General features: G+C 38.3%; 1 pseudogene; it reads left to right on the top strand.

The window, feature by feature from the left end:
• Positions 1-7,419: 7,419 nt before the first annotated feature.
• Positions 7,420-8,229, top strand: LOC102819084 (annotated as a pseudogene).
• Positions 8,230-20,373: the final 12,144 nt, after the last annotated feature.

Here is a 20,373-nt window from a genome sequence, read left to right on the forward strand (position 1 = left end):
GTAGACTGCTAGAGGAATGAACAAATGTGTGCAGGGTAAAAAGCAAAAGCAAAAACAAAATCAAATCTACCTTTGAAGAAGTACAGCCAGAAGGGGGAATAGTGAGACATTGTCTCATATATTTTGGACATGTTATAAGGAGAGATCAGTTCCTGGAGATGGACATCATGTTTGGTAAAGTTGAGGGTCAGCAAAAAAGAGGAAGACCCTCCAAGAGATGGATTGATGTAGGAAATGCAACCATAAGCTCAAACATAGCAGCGATTGTTAGGATGGAGTAGGACCAGTCAGTGTTTCTTTCTTTTGTGCATAAGGTTGCTATAAGTCAGATCTGACTCTACAGCACCTAACAACTACTATATATATGACACATAAAGCTATTGATGAACTGAAGTAACATGTTCAGTAGTCTAAAATTTCATACGAAATGTACTGATTTATGAGCTGCTTATGGTAGGCAATATAATTTGTAGGAAATGAAATTCATTTATGTAACACCAAGATCAGAATAGTCTTTGCATTATAAACCTAGCTCTCCATGCCTTCAGAATGTAGGTACAAGCCATCTAGAATGCAGTCTCATTCCTAAGCCTCTGAGAAGCATGTCATTACTATTTCCACTTTGAGAAAGGAGCCTGTCAATCAAGCAGGCTTATTTTGCAGGTCCTGGAGGGGAGGAATAACACATTAAATTTTACTCTCTCTTATTCTTGGTAACACTTTATCTCAAGTGCCCATTAACTAGCACACTCTACAACTCGGGAAGCATTATGATGAAGCACTCTCACAATAGTACAAGACATCTGCATCAACTGTCCATAGCCATTAGTTCACAAGCATAAGTCTCTGATCACACTCTAACATAGGTGAAGCGCCACTAAGGCCCTTGTCCGGGAACCATATAGAGCCTTCCTAAATGAAGGATCCAAGGAAGTTTCTTTGTTCTCTGGGTCTCTCTTGTCACTTGTAGTTCCTTAAGAAGTCAGTGGGCTACACCTCATTTCTTCTTTTTATAATGACATATGTGACACTTCATCCTGGGATTCAGATCTTAATTTTTTTTTCAGTTCCTTTTTTCATGTCATGATAAAATATTCTGAGGAATATATAGTGTCAGCTTCCTTTCATACTCATCATTTCAATATTTTCATCTGCTACAACTGTTTAATTAGGAGAGGCTCCTTTTGGTAGGCTCCTTTTGTATAACTTTAATGAAACTGAAGAGCATGAAATGTGGTTTCCCTGCTTTTAAATGAAGCTACTTTTATAGAAATAAGATGAGAAATGGAGAAATTGTTGAAGTCACAGTGCATGAAATTAAGGGAGCCCAAACTGTATTGGCAAGAATACTTTTTTTTTTTCCCCTAAAGTTGATGTTTTGAGGACCAAGGTTGTGGTTGCTAACAAACAGGGCTGATGCTGTTTGCTCTCTTTCTCTCTCTTTTTTTAAGTTCACAGACTCATGACAGATAATGTCTTTAAGGATTCAATTAGTTGTTGCTTAGGAAAAGTATATGAGGGAAGCACTGTGAAAGAGGGCTATTTCAAACAACATAGAAACAAATTAACGATGGCATCTATTAAAAGATAAAACTTGAAATTGTGCTGGATCTTATGTAAAGCAGGTTTCAGTGTGTTATACTGAAACAGAATAATTACAGAAAATTTAAAAAACTTATGCTGTAATCAAAAACATGTACTAGAAGGCCCTACCAAATCCGTAAGTTGTTAGTTATGTGGGTGTTTTAATCATCACACATTTTCTATCAGAGTTTTCTATCAACAAACACAAACAGAAGAGTCAAAGAAGCAATTTCCTTGTACATTTTATTTAATCACTGTAGACAACCACTATGGAAATTCAAGTGCCATAGTTGACTTTCTGCATTGTCTTACTATACTATTTAGACTAACTTGGAAACTGGCACTTTTGGTGGGTGAGGCACTGATTTTAAGTGCTATTTTCAAATTATGAAGCTGTCAAGTGAGATTTCCCTGCTGATCTGGTTAGCACTTTTAGCCAAAGAAAAAGAATTATTAAGTTTTCCCAATATAAAGAATTCTGGTGTGTACCATAGGATAAGCATTGTACTGCTAACCACAATGTTGATACAAACCCACCAGCTGCATCTTGGAAATCCTATACAGGGTTGTTTTATAAGTAGGAACTGACTTGATACATACAACAGCAACAATATTAAGAAAGAGCTTCCAAGAACCTACAATTGAGGCCAGAATACGTTATTGGGGATTGGTAGGTTATGAATCTCAACCCTCACTCCAACAACTTCTTACCACCCATCCCAGACTGCAAAGGAGGAATGAGGTGGCAGGGAGGAAAAGAGAAACACCACAGACCCGTATTTCAGTGTGGCAACTTTTCTATAATCTCTTCATGGGCTTTATCAGCTTCTACTCCATCTGCCACTAAGAGTTACAACAGACTCCACAGCACATAATCACCACCACCACCACCCCATCTGCCAGAGCTTAGGGAAAACCAGCTCCTGAGTGAATCAACACTTGGGCCCTTAACATTAAGAGAATAAAAAACTAATCAAGGTTACCAGAGAAGCACCAACAACCAAGGAGGCTATGTCATGATTGTTGTTAAGTGTTGTCAAGTTGATTCAGACCCAAAGCTATCCTTTATGGGGTTTCTGAGGAGCAGCTGGTAGGCTTGAAACACTGACCTTGCAGTTCTAATTGCCTTTGCAATCCAGTGCATTAACCCACAGAGCCACAGATTTGAACATACTATTGACCTTTCTTTCTATTCCTTCTCTCATCTACCACAACCTCCCAAAGGACCAGGAAGGAATTAGCCTCCCCATTTACCTTCCACTCAAAGATGCTGAATAAAAGCTGATTGTGACTCAGTCTCCACACCCAAACTTGTGGAGCCACAGATCTGGGGGATGAGATTTAAATGGGACAGGAAAGTCATTTTAAACTGGAAAGTATTCTGATAACTGAGAATTAACTAAAATGCAAAAGATTTGATAAGATTTTAGATAAAACAAGATTAAAATCAGTGACTGAGGGAAGAACAGTTGTCCATAGCCAAAAGTGAGGTTCTGGTGGGGCGCTGTAGGATAAGTACTGGGTTGCTAACCACAACATTGGAAGTTCAAATCCACCAGCTACTCCTCAGAAACTCTGTACAGGGTTGCTCTGAGTTGGGACCAACTCGACAGAACTGAACAATAACAATAAAAGCATTCCTCCAAAATCTCTGGGTAGTGCAGTTAATGATCATAGCTGCTAGGAGAAAGGTTGGAGATTTGAGTACAACTAAAGACATCTTGGGGGAAAAAACCTGGTGATCTATTTCTGAAAACTCAGCCATTGAAAACCATGGAGCACAGTTCAGATCTGACACACCTGGGATCATTATAAATTGGAATCAACTCTGTGGCAAATGACCCCAAAAATGAATTAAATTAGCTGTTTGCTTTCTTTAATGATTTTTGTCATCTTTTTTGTAACTTTGTTTTTAATTTAGGATAAACCACTGAAGTGATTCCTGTTAAAAATTACTAACATTAAGACACTAATAACAAATGCTGACCTTTTTCATAACTGAAAAGCTCTGATGTTTTAAGGCCACATTAAAAATATTTCCCAGGAGAAGAGTTTTTTGGAAAAAGAGAGCAATCCAACAACAACAAAAGCAAGAACAACCCCTTCCCCAAATGAAACTCAATGTTTTTCTGAGTTCTCCATTTTAATCTATCTTCTATGACAGCACAAAGCCATGTTAATAGTATTATAGTGTTCTAGAATGATTAATTTTTTATTTAAACTCCAGGGTTAAAAACCCTCAATTGTTCTCCTGTTTCTATGCCAGGCTTTGCTCTTTCAAAGCTGATTCATGGATAGAGGTTTGTGTTTCAGAAGTTTGTTGTGAAGTGTTATATGGATCAAAACTTGTAGGATAGTAAAGGCAACAAAACTGAGCAGAGGGGGGTCTGAACTTTGATACAGGTGAAACAAAGGCTGGAATGAACCTTCAGAATTGCCCTGAATTGGGGAAAAGATATGGAGAATGTCATTTGTTACTTTCATCTTCCTCATTACTCCCCTTCAAAAATCAGTTTTGGATTCCTGTCACCCTGGAGATGAGAGAGAAGAAGAAGGACTGGTTGGTCCAAAGTATGGTGAGACCTGGGTACTCCTGAGGCAATGGACAAGGACATAAGTATGGAAGGCTGAGAGTGAAATGTCCAGCTGAATGAAGTGAGGGGAGATGCACAAGAATGCCCAAACTTGCAGATAGTACCCATTTGACCTAGCCTTGATGGGTTGATAATCAAAACTCAACTAGAGGAAGATAAAAAATTGTGATAAAGGAAATAGGTATAAAATGTGACAATTTGATGAGCTTGACCTATACTTATGGATGTATTAACTCAAAATACCAATTGAGAGGGAAGGCGTTTTAACATCAAGTATCAATCCTATCCCCTCTGTATACAGGGTTGATAGAGATGGGCAATTTAGAAATTGGCAACCTAAAATGATGGGGGATATAAAGGCATTAAGTGACTGGCTTACACATTATCAAGAGGGAATTTAGTTTCAGAGTGTGTGGGAGAAGATAGAATCTCCACTGAATAGTTTTCATCTTCTCTAGACAGGTCTGATGAAAGGAGATGTGGATGAGGTTGTTATGATGCAATAGTGAGTAATTGTTATCATGACTAATTGTGATTGTCACAACTGTAGAGGTAGAAGTTTTGTAACAAACAGGAGGAGGACAGTTAATTCCAGGAACAAAGGACCCTAGGATCATCAATGGAGAAGAGTATGAGCAGAATGTGGGACCCTGTCCAAAGAAGCAGCAACACCAGAGATGGAGGCAAAGATGTTGACATGGAGAGATAGAGCAGGTGAGGATGCAAGATCCTCTTGGGAAATAGAATTGGATACTTCCAACAGTGGTGTGGTAGTAAATCAGCAATCTGGGAAAATGAAAACAACAGCCACCACCAACCTGATTTCCAATGTTTGCGAATTTCTATTCTGTAAATACTCCCACCATGACTGATTTCCAGTTATAGTCATGATGTCACTGAAAGTAGAGTTAGGAAGAGATGTTCTGACTGGCTATTAGGATCCTGTAAGTGTTGACTTTAGCACACCTTTGAGTGACTTCTTTAGGGAGGGAGCTTGCTAGTACACCATGACATGTACTGCACTATTTTCTTTTCATGTAAATAAATACTTTCAAAAACGTTAAATATTTTTGGATACACTGGACACACAATATAAATAGTTATAAATTTCAACTTAGTGAAATTAATTCATCCCAAGTAAGAAAGTCATGTATATCCCATAATATTCCAAGTGTCTCTCTTGATGTGGCAGACCCATCTTCTATTTGAACTGACACTATCTGTTGATAGTTTATTCTATATTACCTTCTGGCTTCTACTTAGCTCACTGGATCAAACAATTCTATATTCACTGTTCTCTATTCAACAGTAAGTTAATGTGTTCACTTGTAAAACTTTTAAGCTTTAGAAAAATGTTCACATCCTGTTTGAATTGTCTTTATAAATGTCTTATGTAGAATAATACTGTTTACTCCGATCCACTACTGCATCCTGCTAACTTATAAATTTTTCCTCTAGGATTTCAACCTGATTGACTTTTGAAGGCATAAGAAGCAAAAATAGCAGTAAAGGATTGATGAAAACAAAATGGGGAAATACTTAATGATTACAATGGATGTAGATATTTTTTGCTTCTTTGCAACCATTAGAGATTGCTGACATCTGAGAGTTATTTGCTATTTTCATTCCTTCACCAGGGATTGGACTTTCTGCTCTCATTCTTCTATGTGGGACTTTCTCTTCTTTTGCCTACGGTGGAATTAAATGCAATAATAAAACTCCTTTTTATATATTGTTTTCTTGAATAAGCTCTGGGCTAAAGTACTGGACTACAAAGTCAATTTGAACCACAAGTTTGGCAGTTCAAACTCACTAGTTGTTCTTTGGAAACTCTATGTAGGGTCATTAAGAGTTGGGACTGACTTGACAACAACAACCCTAACAAATAAAGGAAAGCAGAAGGACCATGAAATAAGACTCAAGAGTTACTTCTAAATAATGGTACAGTGACAAAGCACTCAACTACAAACTGAAAGTTTGGTGGTTCGAACCCATCAGCTACTTGTTGGGAGAATGACGTGACAGTCTGCTTCTGTAAAGACTTTTAACCTTGGAAACCCTATAAGGCAGACCTACTCTGGTAGCGTAGTGGTTACGAATCGGGCTGCGAACCTTAAGGTCAGCAGTTCGAAACTACCAGCTGCTCCGCGGGAGAAAGATGAGGCTTTCTACTCCCGTAAGGATTTACACCCTCGGAAACCCTGTACAGGGTCGCTATGGGTCGGAACCGACTCGAAGGCACTTAACAACAACAACAACTCTGTCTTACAGGGTCATTATGAGTTGAAATTAACTCAGTGGTCTTGCGTCATTGGTATAATGATAATTATCTCAAGTTTTCATTGATGTGTAAAATAGATACCAGATTGAAGTTTGATTTAATTTCTTAGTTTGTCTTCTATGAATTTGCTGGTTTCTTTATTCCATGGGATGCCTTCTTAGATAGGTTCTACCTTAGCCAAGATAACACCCTAGCTTAGAAATATATAGATAATATAGGAGGTATGGCAAAGGCTAAGTTTTTGTAACAAAGGGAACTAGAAGTAGAATATCTTGAACGAGACAGAGTTTGCTCTTTTGGAACAGTTCAGCCTCTCCAGCTACCATGACTATGCTCCAGTTTATGGAAAGGTGAAATGTTCAGATCAAGAATTTTATTATTTTTTCCAGGAAAGTGATAGTTAACCTGCAAAATGAAAACATTGCTTTTGCTCAGATTCCACCGAGGGATAGCAAATGGTTTTAGCTGTCTTGCAATGAATTAATGATGAGGACAGCTATTGGGACAACTCTCAGTCTACCATACTGTTCCACTAAATATTTATAGACATACTTTTTGCCATCTTCTTTTTGTGTCCCAAGAGAGATAATCCAAGACCCCAAGCATTGCTCCGTCCAGAACAAAGTTTAGGAAGTATGGCATTGATGGATTGTTCTCAATCTCTAACAGATCCAGATGGAATTCCTTGTTATTAGACAACTATAGGCAATGGATAAATTTTCTGCCCACTCCACACCCAGTCTACAATTATGGAGTAAAATATAATGTGGCACTGCAGGATAATGTGCTGGACTGCATGGTTGGTTTGAACCACAAGGTTGGCAGTTCAGACTAACCAGCCATTCCTAGGAAACCCTATACAGGGTTGCTATGAGTCAGAACGGCCATGACAGTACTTAGCAACAACAACAATTATTGGGAGGAGAATTGGAAACCAATTAAGTACTGTTGAGAATTTCTGGAGTGACTTGGGGGTTCCACGTCTCGCTGGCTCTGTTCTGATTGCCTGGCGCTGTGGTACAGGGTCTTAGGCGAGCCATGACATCCCCTTCTCAGAGACTGCAGATGAAACCAGTCATTACTTGTTTCAAGAGGGTCCTCCTGATCTACACTTTCATCTTCTGGATCACTGGTGTTATCCTTCTTGCCATTGGTATTTGGGGCATGGTGAGCCTGGGGAATTATTTTTCTTTTTTTAAATGAGAAGGCCACCAATGAGCCCTTTGTGCACATTGTCACTGGCACTGTCATTATTCTCTTGGGTACCTTTGTCTGTTTTGCTACCTGCCGAGCTTCTGCCTGGATGCTAAAACTGTATCCGATGTTTCTGACTCTGATTTTCTTGGTCCAACTGGTTGCTGCCATCATTGGATTCATTTTTAGACATGAAATTAAGAACTTTAAGAGTAATTACAGGAAAGCTCTGAAACAGTATAATAGTATAGGAGATTATAGAAGTGATGCAGTAGACAGGATCCAAAATAAATTGCATTATTGCGGTGTCTCCAAATATACAGATTGGGAAGATACTAGTTATTACACAGAACAAGGCTATCCTAAAAGCTGCTGTAAAAGTGAATGTACTCCAAACAAAGATGCAAGTAAAGTAAGCAGTAAAGGTTGCCTTATAAAGGTAATGACCATTATAGAGTCAGAAATGGAGTTGTTGCAGGAATTTCCTTTGGAGTTGCTGGCGTCCAGTTGATTGGAATCTTTCTCGCCTACTGCCTTTCTTGCACCATAACAAATAACTATTATGAGATAGTGTAACCAATGTATGCGTAGGCTTACTCTCCAACTCTAAGTTTTAGTTGAGTTGACGTCAACCCTTTATGAAAGAAATATAAGATTGCCTGAATGGAAGACCACTGATGCCACCCAATAGTCTGAAAAACTGATGCAACTACTAAGCACATTACACTCGATTCAATCAAACTAGTTGCCCATTAGACTGATCCAATCATTACATTTGTTCCATGTGTCCTAAGTCTACCTACCTACCCACTTTATATCTTTGAAGCACCATGCATTACCCTGAAACACTGAGAAAGCTAGTAATTGTAAATGAAATACTGTGTTCCTCTTGACTTTTATTTTTCTTACTGTGGCATCTTTGAAAGGCACTATGAATGTGCTGGAGTCTTGGTGTGACCCTGTAGGATAAGCACTGGACCGTAGGTTGATTTGAATCACTAGGTGGTGGTTCAAACCCACCTAAGAAACCCTACATAGGGCCACTTAACAACATGCATGTGCTAATTTGATGTAGTGTTGTAAGATGGAATTGCCCCCTCTAAATTCCCCACTCATGTCGGGTGATAGAAAATTGACGCCTTGCCGCCAACATTTTCTGATTGTATAATTTGTATCGGGTTGAAATGCTATCATTACTCTGTTCTGCTAATAGACCCAGAGTCATACTGTGTAATATAATTGCTGTCAGTGCTTTGACATCCATAGAGTTACCAGGTGATGGTAATGGTCTCTGACCTAACACATCAGTTTAAAACACTGCTTGTGTTCTGTGACACATCAGGTTTCAGCACACTTATAGTTGCCTCAGAATTAAGATGTTTGTACTGATGTTTATATTTTCCCTACTTGAAGGTTTTTAGTGGTGCTGTAGAATAAGCACTGGACTGCTAACTGCAAGGCTAATAGTTCAAACTCACCAGCTTCTCCTTGGAAACCCTTTACAGGGTCTCTATGAGTCAGAACCAATTCAATGGTGCTTAACAACAGTTATTACTTTACATGAGTTATTAATTTAATGTTGGAATTACGATATTTTCTTTAGGAATTTCATTAGTTTTAGCTGGTATCTCCTTACTGGGTTGATGTGATTTAATTGGTCTATTTTATAGTGGCTTAGTTTTGATTTGCGCTCCTGATCAATAAACATCTTTTACACACACACACACACACACACACACACACACAATTATTGTTGAGTCAGTTCTGACTCATAGTGCTCCTGTACAGGGATTCCAAGGAGTGAGTGGTGGGTTTTAACAACCAACTTTGTGGTTAGCAGTCCACTGCTTATCCTATAGTACCATGCCAGGATTCCAGAAACATAATAGTCCTTCATTATTACAAAGATGTCATGCCTTAGCCGTGGCACATGGTCTGAAGTTAGCTCATCAGGCTACCTCTGTTTCTATTCTGGATAATTTCCTTGTCTATTTGCTTTTGGAGACTCCAGCTTTATCCTTTGGAAGAGTCCCACTTGTCAATTTTTCTCCTTATGGAGTGGAGATTGAAAAGCACAGTTTTTGAAGTCTGATTCTGGCTAAAGCAGGCCTGGGATTTAAAGAGTTGCCAACCTTGTGATTTCTTGCTAATGCAATTTCCTAAAACCAAACCAAACCAAACCAAACCAAACCAAACCAAACCAAACCAAACCAAACCAAAAAAGCCTTCAATTTATTTCCTTGCAGTCATTTTTACTAGTGGATAATCTTACATACAGATTATTCCTAGACAATGTTCTTATGACTGCTGATTCCTTTAAATTTATAGGCTTTCTCTGCCATGTATTCTTCCACTTCTTCAGTTTGGGTTCACTTGGAAGATAACACTCTTTATCTTATTTTTTGTACTGGATGCATTTCATGCCAGGAAGTTTTCATGGAAAACCATTGAGAGAGGCTCTATGTAATGGATTTAAGTTATGTTAATGCTAAGTGTAGATCCACTTGGTGTTTCAATCCCAGGAGATTTCACATTCCTAGATTCTTAGTCAATTTGGATTTCAGACTGATAGCGGATCTGTAGCTCCTTCCATGTTTGTTTTCAAACTGGGAAATTCTTGACTGAGTTCATCTCTTTTATGTATATCTTATTAAAAGTCACAAGCAAAAACATAATCCTTAAATTTTTAGTGATTGTCTATAGTCTTTTCTGGAACTATAGGGTACCTTGAGCACTCAGTCTGCTTTCCGAGTTAGCATGGGAAAGCATTTTACCAAATACTTTATCATAGCATGAAAAAGGAGAGATACGTACACCAATCCAGCAGAAAATATCGATTTTTATTTCCTACTCACCACCTAATTTCTAAACCAGCAGTGTATATTTTAGGCTTTTGTTACAGCATTATCCTATTTCTAGTTACTAATTTCTATATTAGTTAGGCTATGTGAAGGTAACTATTTGCTGCTACAGCTAAGAGATCCAAAAATACAATGACTTATATAACATGTTATGAGTTGGGCTGCTAACCTCACAGTCAGCAATTGGAAACTGCCAGCCATTCGGTGGTAGAAAAATGAGATTTTTTGCTCCTGTAAAGATTTACAGCATCAGAAACCCTCCGCAGGGTTGCTATGAGTCGGAATCAACTCCACTGCACACTACAACTGTGTAACATATATCAGTTTGGCTGTTTCAGGCTCTGAGGGTGATTCTGCTACTCAAGGTCACTTACCGATGAGCCTAGATCTCGTTCCTGTTTTTGCTCCACCAATCCATACAAATACTTATTATGCAAAAGAGGGAGAATGGACTTGAAGAACACTACTTGTTGTTGTTGAGTGTCGTCGAGTCAATGCCGACCCATAGCGACCCTGTCTAGGGTTTCCAAGGAGCGGCTGGTGAGCTTGAACAACTGACCTTGCAGTTTAAATGACTTTGCAGTCCAACGTATTAGCCCACAGTGCCACACCAGGACTCCCGAAGAAGCCTACTAGTAGCAGCCAAAAATCATTTGGGCCCTAAATGTTTCAAGTAAGACTAATTAAATCAATATTTAAGAAACTGTTAACACTAGGCCATTAATCTTAATGTCCTTCCATTTCACAAAGAATGAGAGTCTTACGTGTTTCTAACTGGAATCGTGAAATTCTCAATTGTTTTTTAGTTGCAGACAGCCCAGTTCCCTTAGGGGCATTTGGGCATATGTGAAGCTGTTTTGGGTAGTTGTAATAGTTTTGGGCTGATGCTACTAGCATTTAATGCCTAAAGGGCCTGGATTAGGAATACTGAATGTTCCCTTACAATTGAACATTGTTGTTGTCATTTGCCATTGAGTCAGTTCCGACCCATAGCAGGTTGTTGTTGTTATGTGCCATGGAGTCGGTTCTGACTCATAGTGATCCTGTATAGGGTTTCTGAGACTTTAAATCTTTACCAGAGCAGAAAGCCTCGTCTTTCTCCAGTGGAACAGATAGTAGTTTCAAACTGCTGACCATGAAATTAGCAGCCTGATTCGTAACCAGAACATTATTCTACTCTAAATTAGTGAAAACTAGCTTTTCTAATCCACCGTCATCATTTTCAAATAGTTAGTGTCAGATCAGTTAGTTAAGTACTTGATTATGAACCAAAAATGTGGTGATTAGAAAGTACGCAGAGGTACCCTGAAAGATATGTTTGGCAATCTGCTTCTAAAAGTTTCCAGCCTTAAAACCTGTGGATCATAGTTCTACTCTGACACACTTGAGGCACAATGAATCAAAATTAATTTGATGATATCAACATTATCAGATCAGAGGCTAAAATGCAGATCCTCTGACTCTGTGTTGGGTTGACTTTCTAAAGCCCAATCCTCAAAGATGAATCTTGATGAGAATTATTCTTTCTTTTTTAAACTGTATTATTGGCTTCAATCTCTTATGTAGCTGCAGCAACTCACCTAGATAATTCTGTCTTTTTTTTATCGTACTTGAAGATTGAACAATCTGTTAAAAATAGAATGACAGTTGTAGGAGAAGGAAATAAAACCTAAATTCAGTATTTCTATATGCATATATAAATAGAAATATGTTGTTGTTTTAGTGCTATGGAGTCTGTTCCAACCCATAGTGACCCGGTATAGGGTGTCTGAGGAGCAGCTGGTGAGCTTGAACTGCCAACCTTATAGTTCAAATGGCTTTGCAGTCTGGCACATTAACCCACAGTGCTACACCAGGACTCTAAATAGAAATATAAGCACATGGATATAGACTCTGACTATAAAGCAATAGTTTATTTTGATTTGAAGTTTGTGAAATCAATCTTGTTGCTTTATACACAATGCTTATATCTGTGTGTATTCTGTAGTTTCCCTACTCAAAGGAAAAAAATCAGTTTTGAAGCACAGAGGCATCGAGTTAGGAGTGACTGAGCCCTTGGGCAATGGGCAGAAGACTGTAGTGGAGTGTCTGAACAGAGACTTGCAATTGAGGTGGCAGGGACTCAGAAACCAAGGGAAGGAAAGAGAGAGGAAAGCAATTCCATTTCAAGAAGTCCACAGATAATTGGCAGAGCCAGGCAAATAGAAGGTCTGTGGCTGATAGGTGGTCAGAGAATAAGCCATGAGTCACCAGAAAAGGAAGTCTCAACACTGACTAAGACAATGAGCCCAGAGACACCGCATACGTATGTTGCATACAGTCATTGCAAACAATGACAAAGTAAAACTGAAACAAAATAAACAATATTGACAATAATTGTTGTTATGTGCTAAGTCAATTCTGACCCACAGTGACCTTGTATAAGGTTTCCTAGGAGCAGCTGGTGAGCTTGAACCACCTACCTTGTGGTTCAAGATGACTTTTGTAGTCTAGCGCATTAACCCACAGCGCCATACTAGGACTCCATTAACAATAATAGTACATGCCAGTTAGTGGACTCTCAGGGAAATCCTCCCCTGCATCTAGAAGGGAGAACAAAGTAGAGAAACTGGAAATATGTTATCTTTACTGGAGCTACAAGGGTTAGATATAAGGGCAAATTATGACATACTTGTCTTTGTTGAGTATGCAAAGAGCATATTTGACCACAGGACTTACCATGCCATTTAGGATTGATAATATGTCATTTGGCTTAGTATTTTTAATTTTTCCCTTTCATGTATTGTTTAAACAGACTGGCAGGTTTTGGAAAAGAAAATATAAATCTAAGTATGATATATATATATATATATATATATTTTACAGTCATAAACATCAAAGTACAGTAGTGAACACAATAAGTAGACCATGTCATTGATAGTAGAATCTGCATTGGGAGTGGATACAAATTTGCAGCCTTTTCTGTACATTTCTGAGCTGTGTATTTTTAAATGAGCCTTGCCTAGAGGTCTGAGAATATGTGAATTTAGTGTAACAGGACAGCTTGCTCACTCTTTTTAGTCTTAGACTGTCAGGTTCTGGAGCATCTCAAAGTTCCCTGTAATGCTTTTATTTTAGATGTTTTCATATATGGTTAAAAGAACTGTAAGTAACTTGCTATTTGCTTCCATAAAAGTCTGTCTTATCTTTACTGCTGAACAGTTGCTACTAACTGGCATTTTGAAATTTAGTACCAGGGAAGGTGACCTGTACTGACTGTCTTTACCTAGTACTCTTTTTCTCAGAACTATAATGCAATTGGATTCTTTTTAAACTTCTGTCTTTTCTCTGTGCATTATACCCTCCCATCCTCAGGCATATAGAACTCTACCTTTTATAGGTGGGTGGAGAGAGGAGAGGAGTTTCAGTTGAACATGCTGTTTAGTAAGTATGTGAAAGACGAACTTGCTAACCATTCACCAACCAGTCTGTATGTTATACTACTTCTTGTTTTGTATTGTCTACTGTGGAGTTTAAGATTTCCAGATGGGAGGAAGCAGGACATCTCCAATGGAGACTAAAGGATCATCATTTGTTCATTCCTCCTATTCCTGATGATCAGGATGGAAACAGTATGTCTTGAAAATCATGCATAATCTCATTTTTGATTTTTCAGTGGCAAGACTCCTTAGGTCATCCATGTATTTCTTTTCCTTCTTTTGGTTGGGTTTCAGTCTTAATTTAGCAAATGATCTCTGTGGCTATAATATACAAGGTTAAGTCAAAAAGATTGCTACAAAATCATAGAAACCTTTACTAAAATATATCAAAACCATGGAGGGGATTATAACCATGGCAATGAAACAGTGTACGATAGGATGAATGTAAAACTAATGTTCTCCCATGTACACTATCATATAATTCAAAATAAAACATTTTAAAAAAGAAGTGAAGTGATTGTTCCTTGATACATCCTCTGTCTAAAGCTATATAGTTCTGAAGGTGGTATTTCCATCTCTCTAATAGAGTCGTCTGGTAGTGTAGTGGTTATAAATCAGGTTGTGAACCTTAAGGTCAGCAGTTCAAAACTACTAGCTGTTCCACAGGAGAAAGATGAGACTCCTGTAAAGATTTCCAGCCTCGGAAACCCTGTACAGGGTTGCTATGAGTCGGAACTGACTCCATTGCACATAACAACAACAACAATAGTGTCCTGGTGTTACTCTGTGGGTTAAAGTGCTGGACTGCAAAGTCAATTTGAACCACATGGTTAGTGGTTCAAGATCATCAGTTGCTCCTTGGAAACCCTATATAGGGTCGCTATGGGTCGGAAATGACTTGATGGCACTTAACAACAACAACAATGCTTACCCAAAGAGTTATGTGCTCTTTGATTTACACTATAGGAGGAATCCTGGAGGGACTCAAAAATTGTGTTTCGTTTAAATCTTCTTTGAGTTTCAGGAATACAAAGAAATCTGAAGGGACAAGATAGGGATATATGGGTGGATTGGAGTAAGGCTTCCAAATGAAATTCTACCTGTGAAGAATAAGCAGGTGTGTTGTTGTGATGGAAAAAGTTTTCCTCGGTGCAACTTCCTTGACCTTTTTTCTCACCAATGCAGTTTTCAATTTTCTTAAAGCTTCTTCCTAAGAAGCCCTCATGATCATCCTGTGTTCTTTAAAAAATCTATCAAGATTACCACTTTGGAGTCTTCAAAACCAGTTGCCATAATGTTCTGAGCTGACCTCTCTGTCTTGAATTTAATTGGCCCAGCAGATCCCCTTGGAAGCCACTGTTTTGATAGGATCTTGCTCTCTGGATTATATTGATAAATTAAAAATGTGTTCACATTTATGATTTGTCCATAAAATTGTCGTCATTAGCTTTGATGTTGCCTAAAAGACTGAAGGAAAGATCAACTCTTTAAACTAGCTGATTTATGCTGAATGCTTTTGGTTCCATCAAGCAGAAACCTTGCTTGCTGTGGCTAAAATGTTTGCTTAACACTGAAAATGTCATACCATGCCAGATTCCAATGTTAGTGAGTATTGAATTTATGATTGTTCTACAATCTTATTTCAACTGTAACTTCAGTCACAGTTTCTTCATTCAGTCAAGTTAATGATCTTCCCTCCCTTAGCTCATCTTTGGGCTTTCCCAACCTTTCTCAGAATGCTTAACCCATCTAAAAACTCTTGTTTCATGTAGAACAGAATTCATATAAACTGGTTGTAAAACTTCAATGATTGGGAAAGTGTCTACATGAGTTACATGAGTTTTTTTTTTTTTTTTAATTTTGATATTAGTTCTTGCCTCAAATAATTTTTATTTTCCTATGGCACAAAAGGTATCCTTTTTTTGGGAAGGTACCATATAAGGCTATTCCTGCTGTTAAGTGCCATCACATCAGTTCTGACTCATAGCGACCCTGTATAGGGTTTCTGAGGAGCAGCTGGTGGGTTTCAACTACTGATCTTGTAGGTAACAATCCAGTGCTGATCCTAAGTGATATACCAGGAATCCTGGACAAGTATTACTGATAGAACTTGTGTGAAGTCATATACTGATTACAGAGACATGCTTAAACACATTCTGTTTGAAATAAAACTGCATTTATTAACTGGAATTCTCAAAGCAATACTTTTGGACTTACCCACTATATTTGACAGAGTCTTGGAACATTAATGTTTTATGGGACTTTAAAGACTGTCTGCTCCACCTCTTCATTGTGGACTGGAAAATGGAATTTTGTGGAATACTAACTGGGGAAGTTCAGGAGAGGAGAGTTAGTTCTGGAATACAATGATAACATTGAATCAGTTCAAACTTATGCAGGGCATAGTAGCATTGTCCTGTAGAGTTTGTAATGCTGTAAATTTTGACAGAAGCAGATTGCCAGGGAATAGCTGATGGGTTCAAATAGTCAACAATTTGGTTCTCAGGTTCTTAACGAGTGCTTTAACCACTGCACCACCAAGGCTCCTGTCAATGACCCTGAATAGGGTTTTCAGTGGCCTTGCAGTTCAAACCGACCTTGCAGCTCAGTGCTTTATCCTAAGCTACACCAGGACTAGTTCCAATAGGCCATGACTTTTTCTTTTCCATTGGCAGGAGACTGCACAATGATATCCAAGTATTTGTTCTATAAATAGACACTTCTCAGGGTGCCTTATTCTTTATATTCTATATAATAGCACTGTCTCTAACAGCTACTTTCTGACACCACACAGCAAACAGAAGAATGAAAAATACTATTCCTTCCTTTTCTTTTCCTTTCTGTTTTGCAACTTTTCTCCAAGGAAGAACTAAATAGAATCTAAAAAGAGATGAGGTATTTGAATTGCCCTTTTCTGCACTGTTTAATTGTTGTATTTGGGGGGTAAAAAGGTGTAGTCTTGTTCCATTTTCCTGAGAAGACAATAGATCTGCTTTCCTAGTTGGAAATCTTCTCTTTTTTGTCTCTTCTTATCAGTATCCTCTCAGTTTTCATCTTGAAGTGCAAAATGTTGCTTGACTGCCTTTACTAATATCTCAAGTAGCTACATGATACTACAACGGGAATCATGGAAATCAGTCCTTACCAATTTTTGCCCTCCCCACCTCTTCGTGATAGTGTCTCAGCTAAATAATTTTCAGATATGTTTTTCCTGATGGGTGCTTGGGCTTGTGACAATCATGTGGTGTCAAGAACAACATATACATTGACAACTTCCAACAATAAATACTCAAAAAACACTTGTTAGGGATTTGGAAGAAACTCAGAGGTCTGTGACTGTAGCCATTGTGTTATATATTTTTTATGTGTTAATTTGTTTTCACCTTTTTCATTCAACATGTTTAGTAAGTTTCTACTGTGTGTGGGGTGCTCAGAATACTGTACTGAATGAGTCAGGGTCTCTGTTCTCTAGGAGATCAAAAGTCAGTTGAAAAGGTGTATTGCTGTTGTTAAGTGAGGTCTCGTAACGAATTGGTTCTGACTCATAGAGGCTCTGTACAGGATTCCCGAGGAACAGCTGGTGGATTTGAACTGCTGATCTCTTGGCTAGTAGTTCAGTGTTTATCCTATAGCTCACCAGGACTCCAGGAGTGGAATATAAGAATGTGAATTGTTACACAATCTGGTGTGATAATAACCACTTTGAAAAGCATGTTAAAATGCACATAGAAGAAGCACAAGGAGATTGCATCTCCTTGCATTGGTAAAAACTGAGAAATCCAGGCAGAGAAAAGAGCATGTGCAAAAGCACAGAATTGTAAGGAAACATGTCTTTTTGGGCTGTTGCAATATTTTGGTATAGTAAAGGAGGGTTAGGTGAGAGATGGTGTGGCCTTGTGGGTTAATGCACCAGACTGCAAAGCCATTTGAACTGCAAGGTTGGCAGTTCAAGCTCACCAGCTACTTCTTAGAAACCCTGTACAGGGTTGCTATATGTCAGAACTGACTTGACAGCACTTCACAACAATCTCAAGGTAAGAGATGAGGTTTCAAAAGCAGGCAGATGTCTAGACCATGGAGGGCTTTATTGGCCAAACTCAAACTTCGCAAATTATTGTGAAGATAATGGAGAGCCACTAGAGTCCTGGTGTGGCACTGTAGGATAAGCACTGGATCATAAGTCAGCTTGAACCTCAAGGTCGGTGGTTCAAATTCACCAGCCACTCCTTGGAAACCCTATACAGTATTGCTCTGGATCAGAACCAACTCGATGGCTCTTAATAACAACAACTGAAGCATAATATAACTGATTTATGGATTGAAAGGCCTACCTGGGCAACATAGTGGATTGGGGTTGTGATGAGACTAGAGCATGGGCATCTTTATGGGAGGCATCATTTTGCTGTCCCCGTCCCTTTTTCATTATATTCCCACTTGCCCCATACTTTACTATTTTTTCCTGGAAACACTTCAGAACAAGTGACGTTCACAAGAATCTTTGTCTCTGTGTCTGCTTTAGGAGAGTTAAACCTAAGACAATGATAATGATTCTGAATTTAAAAATGGTTTTATGAGTAAATTGGGAATGGCTGCTGGGGAGTCTGCCAGCACACTAAGAACAGTTGGACAGCACGGCTGTGTCTGTGTACTTACTTGCTGGGCTCATTGGCTCGCTGGCAGTCAGAGTGAAAATAGTAGTGCAATCCTAAAACCCAAAGCCTCAAAGTAATTTTAAATGTAGCACTTTACATTTAAAATGATGGTTCATTGTCAGGGCAGGTCTTTAGAGGATTGTGAAGTAACTCTGCCTCACCATCCAATCCTCAGTGCACAACTTTAGACTACAGGGCCTCCCCGTGTCCCATAGCCCATTTATATATATATATATATATATTTTTTTTTTTTCCAATGCTGTCGGTCTCAGATTTCATCTCTATTATGACTCCCTCATTTCAATCAAAACTCATCTGTTTAGGCACCTCTTCCTTCAAATGCTTTCTTTCTACTAGTATCTTCAATCAACTAAGTTCACTTACATGTTTACTGTGCACATGATTGATACATTTCTTCTCTGAGGGTCCATTAAATAATGGGCAACTTCTGAAAATGATGCCCTTCAATTCACACCATATATGAGCTGTTGATTCCATTGAGTGAAATGGGAATTTCTTTGATGACATATATATAAATGGCTTCAGAAGATGCTGTTCTGTGTGGAAACATAAAATCTGATTCTAGTAGAATAAATAGACAATGATAATCCAGGAAAAGTCCCTCTAAAATTAGAAAATAGACAAATGCTTCAAATTTAAGATGTCTTCTTATGAATGTATTAATAAATGGCTTCTTAGGCTAACAGCCTTTGGGATACAAGGAATTAGGGATAGAAAAAGTCTGTTATAGTAGTAAGATGGTGGTGGTAGTGGTTATGTGCCGTGGAGTTGGTTCCAACTCATAACTACCCTGTACAGCGTTTCCAAGGTTGTACATCTTTATGGGAGCAGAAAGCCTCATCTTTCTCCCACGGAGCATCTGGTAGTTTCAAACTACTGACCTTACAGTTCATAGCCCAATTCGTAACCACTACGCTACCAGAGCTCCTTACAGCAGTAAGGTAATGAGGGCTTAAGTCCTAAGTATGTTACTAAATAGCCATATGAGTTAAGAAAAATAATTTAACTTTCCATACCTTAATTTCTATATTTGCAAAATGTCTGGGATGGAACAGATTATCTCTAGGATTGTTTCCAGGTCTACAATTCTGTGCAAACTGTGTTCTCATAATTTCTATAAACATCTCATTGCGGGAGCTGCTACTGCCTGACTCTATTTGTGTCAAGATGTGATAAAAACCCATCTAAGCAATTTTACTTCTTTCCATATTTCATTTGACTGACTTTTTCCCCATTTTTTCTTCTCTCCTCTTCTCTTACTCAATGTACTAAATACCTTGTGTTGGATAGGACTAGCTATAGGTAGAATTTAATTCATTAGGTTTTTACTAGATAATCTGTTCTGTGAGGGATTTAATAAACCATTTTGTTAATATAACAACAGAAAAGGACCATTTGGACAAATGAATAGTATGTACTGCAAGAAAGAAAGGGTTTCTTCCATTACAATAAACATTTCTGAGAAGAGGTCAAGCATCATTGTGCAGAAAGAAGAAAAGCAGAAAAAGTTATGTGGTTTGTCTAATATGACATAATAATAGTCCTGGAGTAGCACTGCTGATTAATGCACTGGATTGCAAGGTCAGTTTGAACTGCAAGGTCAGAGGTTCAAGCTCACCAGTCACTCCCAGGAAATCTTATACAGAGTCTCTATGGGTCACAACTGACTTGATGGCACTTAACAATAACAACAACAGTAAAGATGAATATTTATTAAGCTTTTACCATGTCGGATATATTATTTTAAGTGTTTTACAGGTCACTACG

This window comes from Chrysochloris asiatica, unplaced genomic scaffold (assembly GCF_000296735.1).
Source record: "Chrysochloris asiatica unplaced genomic scaffold, ChrAsi1.0 scaffold00229, whole genome shotgun sequence".
Taxonomy (NCBI): domain Eukaryota; kingdom Metazoa; phylum Chordata; class Mammalia; order Afrosoricida; family Chrysochloridae; genus Chrysochloris; species Chrysochloris asiatica.